This window comes from Melanaphis sacchari, unplaced genomic scaffold (assembly GCF_002803265.2).
Source record: "Melanaphis sacchari strain LSU unplaced genomic scaffold, SCAv2.0 Contig11_pilon_pilon, whole genome shotgun sequence".
NCBI lineage: Eukaryota > Metazoa > Arthropoda > Insecta > Hemiptera > Aphididae > Melanaphis > Melanaphis sacchari.
In genome coordinates this window covers 6,160,201-6,171,287 of record NW_020270469.1, presented here as the reverse complement: position 1 = coordinate 6,171,287, position 11,087 = coordinate 6,160,201, and positions in this window count along the sequence as shown.

Below are 11,087 nucleotides of genomic sequence, written 5' to 3'. Positions count from 1 at the left end.
ATATAATAATATAATATACATCGTTTTCCTCTTCGGCGTATTACAGCAAAATGCATTTATACGGTATAAAAAAAAAAATAATAAAATGTCATTATAAATGGCTATTATAAATATATAATATCAGATATATATTACAGTCGGTGGCATTACACGTACAAACAGTCGGGCCGGACAATGGCCGGTCGAGAGTGAAAAAGAACATATTATTATTACAACAGGAGATGAAGGACGAAAAAAATAAAATAAAGGTACGAATCGAAAACCGGCCATAAATCAGAGGAGCCTCTGTGCGAGATGCCCTCCGGAGGACGACCGAGGTATGCCGGTCTCATTAAGGTCCGATTTTATTTAGAACACGCGCCGCGGTCATCTCTCGCGCGCGCTCGCGGGACGTCCTCTAATTAGCGGCGGCGCGCGCTCGTTTCGACATTCCCCGTGCTCGCGACGAACTCGTTTGTCTGCCACCGCCGCCGACACTGCCGCCACCGCCGTCAACCCACCGTGCACCACCGAAAGACGTCGCGTCATCCGGACATACCCTGCGCGGTGACGATGCCCCTGCGACCATTTCTGCCCACCCGCAAAGCGTCTGCTCTGGGCGAGGATATATTTTCTTATATTTTTTTTTACCCATTATTGTATTCAGTCCCCCCCCCCCCCGCCCTCCATCGCTCGCTCGGAGATACGATCATCTCGTGTCCTCTGCGCCGCCGCGCTCAGATCGCCATTTCTATCTCGCGCAGCGGCGGTCAAAAAACTGGATTTTCTCGTCGATTTTTGCTATTTTTTTTTTTTTTTTTAACGACCATACAGTGCGCTTTACAGCACGGCGACGGTTTGTTTTAAATTACAATATTATCATAACAAGTTGCAGCAGTATCGACCGCCGAAGTTGCGACAATATTGTCATAGAAGCGAATGCGAGAAAAATAACCTCCTCTGAGGCACCTGGCACCTACTATTTGCCAGGTAATAAGTATACTTATCCCGCGTGTATAGTATTGTCCGGTATTTTAATTAAACCCAAAAAGAATAATTTCACTCCTGCAAATATCTAAAAACAGAGCTAAGCTTATCACGACGGTATTAATTACGTAAACTAAAAGAAGAATTTTTTGTTGGTTTTGCTAAAACGACCGAAAACTCATTATTATTTATGACGCATACCCGTCAGTTTCCGAAATGTTAAATAGTCTGCAGAAATAAAATCTGAGTAAATTATAACCTTGACTTATAAACATTTTGTTGCATATTAAAAAAAAAAAAAAAATTATAAACAATATGTGACATAGAGAAGAGAATAATATACCTACTATACAATAATTATTATGAATTTTCTAGAAATTTAAAAACAATAAATTAAAATTATTAAATATTATCTACCGTGTGTTTTCCCTATTACCTATTTGTGTTTTTAAAAAAAACATAAAATCGGTAAATAAAGAATACGCCGATTACGGTCAGTTGATGTCAAACCGTCTGTCGGTAATATCATATATTCATATCTATTTTCGTCTTGCATTAATATAATTAGTATAATATTCTAGATTGAGTACAGTTTTTATTTGTGAAGATTAAACTAAAAATTTCTAATTTAATAATATATAAATTTATAATTTTCGGTTTTTAATAAAAAATAAAATATTTTTTTAGCATATTTTAAAAGGATATATGATAATAAATTTTAAAAGCATAAATACATGTATATTTTAAAGTTTTTTAGATCATATAGTTCCTAGCCCTAGTAACTAATTATTATAACATATAATATAAATAATTACAAATACCTAATAGGTAGGTAAATATATAGGCGGGTACATATTATATATTTGCGCATACATGCAATTACTATCAAAACAGGTATTATACCCGTAACGTGGTGAACTTGAAATTTTTCAGTGGTTATTGTATACAGACCATCACCACCCTTACATGATAAAGGCATTTACCGTCATATTTTTAACTATACGCCTATTGTATAGTTAAATATTAAATTATTATCCGTCAGCCATGATCCACCCACTCTACCAAACCTAGCCGCCTATTGATTATCCCTTTGCCACACCACTAGAGAGAGAGATATATACACTTGGGATAAGAATACGTATACACAGCGAAACTGTCGTCTACGCGGCGGAATAATAATATTATAATATGTATGTAGGTAGGTACCGTACTGCTGCTGCACCTATACGACGTTCTGTGCGGTTTTTATTTCCAATTTTTTTTTTCATCATTTCCGCCTTTTCCGACGTTTTCTTAATGGTGTATCACTGTTATACGAATTTATATACCGACCAGTATCTATAATATTGTGTATAGTAATATTACATTACACCGCCGCACCGACAACCTAATCCAGTGTGGTCAAACACTAATATATATAATAATAATATGTATATGTGTAATATTTTCAGGCAAATAGCCATTTACATGTGTACGTACGCTGTATAATTTTCTGTATGCGCCAATGTGAACATTTTTGTGTGGGTTTATGCATGGTATCATTATTTATTATTTTATATTATATACACACGACGTTGTAATATCTCGCACAGCGCATTAACCGCGACATCATTTTACAATTATTATTACCACTTCAGTAATAATTATTAACATTATCAAACCGCCCTATCAAACGCATGTGTGTACTTAACATAATAATAAATAAATCTTATAAATTATAATAATGTAATGTATACCTCACATACTATACAATATACATGTAACAAGTGTTTGAGATTCAAGTTTGCTGAATATTGTTTATTTTCGCTTCTCTACGCTATTGTAATATGAGGTTATAATATATTCGTATACCGTATTGTACGTAGGTAACTATAATGTACACAACAGATGTTCACAGTGGATGGATATCATTCGTGTTGCTTAATGAAATCTACTATCTTTTGTATTACTTTTATTATTATTATTTTTTTTTTTCATAAATTTGAATAATAATTTGAAATTCTATACTGTGAAAAAATAAAATAAAAAAAACGTTTTACAGACAGAAAAACAACTACGAGGTGGCCACAATACACTTTATAGTTTTAATTTATATTAGGTACCTATCTACAATGTACATGGTACATATTATATTATATTATATCTTTGCAGGTTGTTGCTACTTAAATTTTTACCAGATAACATGGTAGGTGTTTAATATATATAGTACATCTGTGAAACCATTTCTAAATACTACCTATATGGCTATATACCTACTTATTTTACATATCTAATGAACAATAACAAAACAAATAGCTGGTTCGAGAAAATGACTTCAATATCAATACTTAAGGAGGGCGTTGTTCTTTCATGCGTCGAGTTTACGGACATAATTGGTGCCTCAAACAATTGTTATATAGAATTTTTGATCAAACAAAAGTAGCTATACCTACATATTATATCATTCCCGAAGACCTATATTCTAACAAAACTGCAGTGACGGCCAGAAGTATGTACGATTGTTGTTTTTTTTAACACCTGTTAAGACGCGTACATGACACATATTATAAAAATATAATACTATGTAATTTAAAATAACTTTCGTGTATACCAACGGTTAACGGACAACGAAAATGTTTAATTTTAGACACATCCGGGGATGTCATTGCGATACTATGTGTACTGTGTAGTATAAAATCGGAAGTAGATATTTGAACACCTGTTGAAATTCGTTTGCAAAGAATTTTCAGTCATTTTTCCACAGTTGCGCTTTTAGAACGATTGTTTGCTCACCAGTGGTTTTTTTTCGACCATTATATCCACTTATTACGTACATATCTACTAGAGTTCGAAATTTACGAGGAAATCAGTTGAAATACAACATAAACCGCAGTTATTTGTAATAAAATTATATCCATTCACACGCGTAAGAGTTTGTGCATTATTGTTTTATTTTATTTCGATTATTTGCATATTTTTCAAGCATTTTGGTAATTATTATTTCAGTGATTTTTATGACAACAATAATAAAAAATGAAGATATATAATATTATATTATTATACGTACGTTTCGACCCCGCGATTATTATTCAGATACCGATCGTTGTCGTATGTCTAACAGCTCCGTTTAATATAATATCGGACTGGTACACCTATATGGCTATATAACACTTATTAGGGGTATCTGAAGACTATAATCTCGAAGCGTAATTATTTTTGTCGGATAAATATCATATAAGTATCATATTATGTATATTATATGCATAGAGACACACTAATAAAACGGTGTATTTTTTGTATATACTACGCAATAATCACGACAATAATATTTTAATGTTCGCCGCCACACGCCCGCGGCAGTGGACGACGCGAAACGTATAATATAGTCCGTACGACAACGCTATATAATAAAATGTCCGTAGAAACTAATGACAGAACGAAAATAATAACTATACGGTTAGAATATATTATAAACTTATATGTAGTCATTTATTACGTTATATATTTCGTATTCGTGTTAGACGTTGTCCGCACGCGTCATAAAAAAAAGGCGCGGCGGGGCTGTTAAAGAGCATATATTTATTTAATATTATACGAAAAACACGATGACAAATATTAATATTAAATATAATTAATGTGCATCTGTGCATGGACTCGGTTACCTCCGTATATACGCTTATAAAAATATGAAAATATCGCTCGGCGAACGGTGACCTTTCGGTCCAGGTCGTCCGCTGAGCACGTGGTGACGCTTCGGCGACGAGTGTAAACGTTATAATGTTTACCTAATGTGACACCATAAAACGTCGACGGGCGATAAATCGTGGGTAGATTTTTTTCGACCCGAACTTTCGACTGGTTATAGTGGAATCCTGTTTTTGGCGACAACACAATAATATAATAATACCTATATATGCGAGTTGAAAAATAAAATATTCAAAACGAAATCAGACGACGGTGTGAGTCGTGTTGTAATATATTATGATAAACATTCGCAGATCACAAGAGCAACGACGTGTTTTGTGTAAAAAACATTCCTACTCGGGACGTGCATGCGATATGGAAAAAAGTAAATTTGCAAGTGTATTGTATTAAGTCGTTGAAAAAAACCTTCAGAAAACTGTGAACCCTTGGACGCGTCAACGCGATCGACTTCGGCAATCGCATATTATTATTCCCATTCGACATGACAATAACATCACAGGCAACGGTACGAGGCGTCGGCCATAATAACAACGCCTACGTTGTTGTCATTACTAGGGCCCAAACCTTGATGGATTTGCATTTTTTTCTTTACAGCTTTAGGCTTTTCTTTACAGCAATATGACTTATGTTATATAAAATTCAATAGAACCATTTTTATTCAGCATTTTTTCTTGCATTTTTCGGTAAATTTTGGTTATACGGTAATTTTTTACTGATTTTGATGCAGTTTTTGCATTTTTGTAGATCTATTTCCATTTTTTACATTTTTCTTTTATAATATTTTGAAAAAATTAAATATTTAAAAAAACTAACGTATTGAACAACCCAATTTATTTCTTAATTCAGTTTTAAATTTCATTTATAGGCCCTATAATCTGAAAAAAAACATATTTAATGTATAAAAATATTAGCATTGTTTAAATTCAGATGTATAAAATAATAAATGAATGATTAAAAAATATTAATTTAAAAGCTGATTTATTATTAAAAAACGTGATTTTTGAAAATTGAATGTTATTTTATTTTTTTGGTATTTTTAGGGAAATTTTTCAAGTCATTTTTTGATGTTTTTATTCATATTAATACTTTTTTTGAGTGCATTTTTTAAAGATTTTTAGGTCATCAAATTCCGGGCCCTAGTTATTACTATTGGTTCGGTGTGGTGCGCGACGTTGCACATGAGACATACGCGTCATCGTCGTCGTCGTCGTGTCATAATAATTACATGGCCGTCCGTCGGCTCGCGCGATTAATTATCGCCATTACGTCGTGAACGGGCTGGGCGGCGGGACGTAAACAATACGCGTACGTCGCAACAATCACAATATTAATAACGCGTGCGTACCCCTCACAGCACGTTACAGGTGCTTGCGCTACGCAACGCACAAAATATTATACCTTCTGCGCATATTGTTACACCATCATTGCGTCGTGCGAGGTAAGTTTATATAGGTGGGTAGATAAGTACGCGACGATCGAAGTTAAAAGTGATCGATAACTGCATTGCACCGTGTGTTATGTTATGATAATGTATACATAATAACCAATATTATTATTATTATTATTATTTTTATTATTATTATTATTATGCGTATAATAATATTAATACGGTGAACGCGTCGATAAATGGATTTTATTATGTGCTGCAGGTACAAAAACGAGTGGTAGTTACGCGCGGGGGAGAGGGTCGCGATAGATGGGAAGAATGGATAGATGTGGTGGCGGTGTGTAGGAGGAAGCGGAGGAAAAAGAGTGACGATATATCTGCGGAGACGGAGAAGTACTACACATATGCGTAGTTAATTGGTGCGTGTGTGTGTACATATATATATATATATATATTATTATTATTATTATGAAAAAAATAACGCGTATACGCGACCATGACGAGGTGTGGTCGGGCACTATAAAATTAACTACTTAACAGAAACCCGCGCGCAGGTATTGTGAGTGTATTGTACGCGTATACAGGTATAATATGGTACCTGGTATAATAATATTATATACGCGTATATGCGCGCGTGTAACACTCTCGCGGTAGTCTGTCGGGCTGCGGCTAATGGAAGGTGTGGTGTTCGGTCGAGATCGGCCGGCCGTGCAGGCGGTTGCAGAAAGAAACATTTTTTTTTTTTGGACGTCACTCCGCCACTGAAATCCGGTACATTTTACCTTGTATGTGTGTGTGTGTGTGTGTTTGTATACGCGTGCTTACTCGTTTACGAGTCGACTCTTTGTCACATTCGAAGAGCCCGCGCACAAGACGTGTGAAAAATTTACATAAATATTATTAACGTTGTAAAAAAAAAAAAAAATATATATATATATTTATATAAAACGTGCAGCGCGCGTGTGTTTATACGCATTACGCACCTATAATGGGACGCGGCTGGCTGGAGAGAGACGGACCGACACGGCGTTAGTGAGCGGATAAGTCTAAAAAACAATCGTGTTATATATATATATGTATATATATATGTTACACGGTTCATATAAAGGTAGGCGCGCAGATACGACGACGACGACGCGACGGCGGTGTCGGCGGCGTGTCCGGGCGGAATGGCAATTACGTGTTTTACGCGACGTGTACACGAAGATAAGCCAAAACGAACACCTGCTTAAAGGTTTCTTCTAGAAACGCGTCATAATACAATATTATAATGTGGTACTGATGCAGTGACGAAGTCATGTATGACATTTTGTAATTTTATACGACTTGTAAAAGCAAATAACACACATACACGTTTCACAGAAAAGAGGGAGTGATGGAAGGGGCCGAATTCCGGTTAAAATTTGGTATTTACATACATGATTCAATAACAATTGAACTGTGGTCTACCATAAAACAATCGGTTCTTCAAAATAATATTGAACTTGCTTATTGAGACGCGTTGATAGTATATTTCTTTTTAACATCACTGAAGCTTATGAATAATTTCTTTGTTTATTGAATAAATAATACATTTAACAATTAAGTTTTTTTAAATTTTATCATATTACTTAAGAATCGAAGAAAAATATAATAAGCTACTCACCACTCACCTATGAATTCACTTTATACGATTTACGAACAAGATAGTATTTATTATTTGCTTTGTAAACACAAAAATTTATTGTTTTCCTTTTATTGATAAAAAAGCCTATTGAATCATAAAAGCCTAATCCATTATTATAGGTAAATAAACCCGTTAAATATGTGGTTTATTCTACAATATCCGAGTAATCTTTATAAACTTAGTTCGCTTCCGAGATTTAGATACTTGAGATGTTTGACTTTAGTTCCAATCTCCAAAAATATCTACTTATATTTAAAATGTATAATATACTATAATAAATTATAAAGATAAATATTTTTTGATAGTAAAAAAAAAATATATTATTATCATGAACTACTTTACACTTCACATATACACTATTCCATGATTTGTTTTATTTTATCCTTAAAAAATTATTTACTTTTTGATTTTCACAGCAATAAATTATTATCCTCATAATATTTTTTGTCTCCTTCAATAAATCAGTAAAAAGGGATAATTAATAGGTTAGGCATTAATTAGTAATTGATTAAAAATGTCCGAATTATTATTGCACGTATATTATGATTATACTAATTATTGGAATTGTATGTTAAAAATAAATCAAATAAATATAATATAAGATGGAACATTACATTTTTGTTGCATTAGTTAAAATAAACGGCTTAGCGTCCCTGGTGCCCCATATATCAGTTATCTAAAGTCTTCTCTATTTTTATTATTTATTATGCGATGTTATCAAGTCGATTTTCAACAATCTGCGTGATTAAGTCTATGCGCGTCATGTATTATGCTCTGAACTGACTTCTAATTATATTTTGTCGAAAAAACAGCGGCACGTCTTTGTTAGGTTGGTTCTCAGTTTCTCACGTATTACATGTTATTTTTATATAGTGTAAGTTCGATTTATATATTTTAACACATGCAACTGCAACCCAATAATAAAAATCAATTTTGACATTGATTGCGACTATTGCGGTGTTGTATACAATAATACGTCATATAGGCATGCTACATTTCGAGTTTAATTTATCAATGCGAAATGAAAAACACAAAATAATCATTCAGCAATGAGTCGACGTTTCACCAAATACGATTGTATATGTGAATGCGTTATATGGCGATATAGCATGTTATCGATGTTATATATTTTATATACAAACACGAGGTTACGTACGGTATATTTATATAGAGATTTCCTTGTGGTAGATAATTCGATTTCAATCCAATCGTCGTTAGGTTAGAATATGAGAATGAAAATATAATATCGAACGCGTTGTGTTATGTTATTATGATTGCCGTATATTATTTGCCTATTATATTATAATTATGTATATATAAAATATGCATAGGTGAATACTGGATAGTGGCAAGTATATATGGCAATTAGAGCACTCATTGATTCCCACGTATACTAAGAATATATAATACTTGTCCGTTCGAAACAGGTAGTGGGATAGTGAAAAAATATTTCAAATACAAATCGCGTTCTTAAAGTTTTTAAAACATGCTTTTCACTTATCACTGTTTTAAAAATAATATCTTTATGTATTTATTTATGTATTGAGTACACTTTAATATCTACGTATACAAAAAGTTGCGCATTCGTTCCATGAGATGTTTTGAACAGATTCAATATTATAATACACTGATACTATGTTATTATAAGATTATACACTATACAGTCAAGATTTCTGAGAACATATTGGTACAGTATGCAACAGTACATTCAACTGTGTATAAAGTCTGTGACTCAACCTGGTAATATATAATTGTCTTAGTTGAGAAAAGCACGTATATTTTATAATATGTAAACAACTATGAATAATTATTTTAGTTGTTGTTAATGATTCCGTTTGTTATCACTTATCGTATGTATAATATGTAGTATACATATTGCCATACCTACATACGAGATATAACACATAGTATAGGGATGTGTTTAAGCCTTTATACGTTTTTCATAGGTAATTATGTTCTTTCAACTAATTTTACAGCTATTAAATATTTAAAAATATTTTACCTTATTTGTGCCAGTATATATAATATACGAGTATATACATAGATACTTGACAAATATTTATTTTTGAATGACCAACGTACCAAATGTTGTTTTTTCTAAGTGTATTTACCTCGTCCAACAAATAAAGAAGAGTTTTTATAGTACATATACGTGGTAAATAAGTACTTTTTTTTTACAACGTATATTATAGTTCTTTATTATTCGTTGATAATTTTAATTATTAGCTAATTCAATTTTCAAAACATTAAAATAGATAAATGTTTATTTAAATATATTTATTATGTTTAATATGTACTTATATTAGATTTAATTAACATTAATGGTATTACATTGCATTACTACTGTAGATGTCAATTTTTTTCGTTATTTTACGAAATTAAAAATATATATATATATATGTGTGTACTTAGCAATCCATTTGATTTTAGAATAATAAATTGATGAATAATAATGCTATGATAGGAATAGTTGGTATAGATATGTATATAATTATGAAATAAACTAACGCTAATAAAAGACGAATTAGTCACTCAAAACTGTGTCAAGTTCCTCTTAAAGTCAATACCTTGTCAAGTAAGTTCTAATTATATTTAGTTTTAATTTATATTTTTGTAATTAAATTAAATTAAATAAAAATTACTGAAAAAAAAATAAACATTTTTAATTTTTATTTTCCGAAAAGTGATATAAAAATACCCATCAGTTCAAACTACGAGCAAAATAGTTACAAAATAAAATAGAATTAAATGTATTATTCGGCAAAAATCAGTAAATACAAACTTCACATTTCTTCGTTTTATGATGTTTAAGTCATTAGGTAATAACACCTTGGTGATATTTATTAAATTATAAGTTTATATATTTTTTTTTTAGGAGTTCCCATAAATTTGGTACAATTCTTCAAAAAGTTTGTTTTTGATATTCTAAATAAGAAACAAAATATAAAATTACGACAATATTATACTCTCACTCTCACATATCACATAATATAATATTTTACCTATATATATTTATATAAAGTGTATATGGTAGCGTGAACAAAATTCTCTCTAGACTTGGCCTGATTATGAGTTTCTAGTAGTATTTTTTTTCTAGCACATACTAGACCGATATATAGGTACGTTGCCTTGCTAAAATAATGCACGGACTTTCGCAAAACGTTTCGTGGTACGCGGCGAAGCCGATACACATCTGTTCACGACTTTCGTTCACGGCGACCAGGTGAATGGTGATATTATATATATGCATACGGTTGTTGCTGTGCAGACTCGTCAACCGATGTTCCAATACAGTCTCTGTCTGTATACATTTACCTATATTATATAATATATATATATAATTCAATATAAGTAATGTTCCGCACGCGATCCGGACGGGCCACC